Below are 1,617 nucleotides of genomic sequence, written 5' to 3' on the forward strand. Positions count from 1 at the left end.
GAGTTAACTCATATCCATGCTGAAATCTGATATTTCAAAGTAGCAGTGTAATGCAAAGGCTCCTGATTCTTTTTTTTTTCTGATGTTCTTATTTTTATTAACTGAGCTTCACCACTTTCAAAGTTACAGGTGGTATTTACTAGGGTTTACATTCGTGCTGTCAGTCAAACAAGTGTCACTATATATCACCGTGTGTTAAGAAAACATACTTTGTGATTGAAGAATGAAGTTGTGTTTGGACATGTATTTTACAAGTAACAAAATCCATTTAATTGACATAAAAAAACACGGCTGCTGCTAGTAACTTTTGGGTAGAGTCCTGCTCGTAGTCGTAAAAATAACTCCAAAGAGAACAAAGCGCTTCAGTCCGGAGGAATGGCTGTTTAGGTAGCCGTGTGGGTGCCATGCTTTCACATAATGATTGTGTTTATACATGACAGGAAGCATCTGTAATCCACAGCTGCGGGTGCTCCAGCCCAAAGTCCTGATAAAATCTACACCTATGCTTCTGCATGAATGAAAACAGACTTCTCGAGCAGACCAGAAAAGCAGCCTGCGTTCCTAAAGTTTTTAGCACTCCGTGGTCACCCTCCGTCTTCTCCCTACTTTTCTGCAGACTAAGCTCTGTTCTGCCTACATCTCTAACAACTCTACTGTGCTCACTCCTGGTACACCTTTTTTTGCTCAAATGCTGGCTTTCCCTCCTTGCTTTGTCCAATAGAAACATATTTATATTGTTTTCCTCCCCTCTCTGTCTCTCCCCCCTGCTCCCCTCCCCATCGCAGAGAGGCACAAAAACCCCCAGTGCTCACATCCTTTTTATTTCCTACTCCAGTGCTCAGCGCTGACTCTCGCCAAAGTGAGAAGCACTCTTTCCCTGAAAGTTACCTTGTTTCAGGAAATATACTCAGATGCAGCAAAACCAAGGCTTTGTTAAGCCGCCTCAGAGCAGTTTCATCTTTAAGTCCCCTTTATTTCCATTGCTGTGTCACACAGGAAAATCAAGCTGGAGCACAGAGTATATAATGGCTTCTTAAAATATTTTTAGGCTACTTCAGCTATCCTTTCTCACTCCCTCTGTGGAAGAAGCGTGCAACAGTTTAAGTTGGAACCGGGCAAAACGAAGGTACAGTTAAACAGGACGTGTAATGCTTTCTCAGAGATGACCTGTAACACAAGGTCTGCTACATTTCACAGTCTGACCTGCACAAATAACAACCTGAGTTTTCCAGGCATTAATGGAATCTGATTTCCGCAGCTCTGTTCCTTAACGGTAAAGCCCATCCTTTAAGAAATAGCACTCCAGCTTCTAGTTTATATATCCTGATTTTCTTTCCTGCTGCTGCGTGTGAATGTTCCAGCGCAGAAGACAGCTAAATAGGAATTGTGTCAATATGATTATAAGATCTTTTTTATTTCTTTGTTTTTGAGAAGACTGGGTTAGAATAGTGGTAAAGGAAAACAACCGTCTTAAATTAATTACTGTCATAATTTGAAAAATGCCCTTCCTTTTCCCAGTAATTAATTTCAGTTCGAGAATTTAAAAATCAGATGCAGTGAAGTTTAATTCATGTCTGTAAGTGCACAAGAATGGAAAAACATGCAGCTTTTCATAGG

This window comes from Melospiza melodia, chromosome 1, assembly GCF_035770615.1.
Source record: "Melospiza melodia melodia isolate bMelMel2 chromosome 1, bMelMel2.pri, whole genome shotgun sequence".
NCBI classification, from domain to species: Eukaryota; Metazoa; Chordata; class Aves; order Passeriformes; family Passerellidae; genus Melospiza; species Melospiza melodia.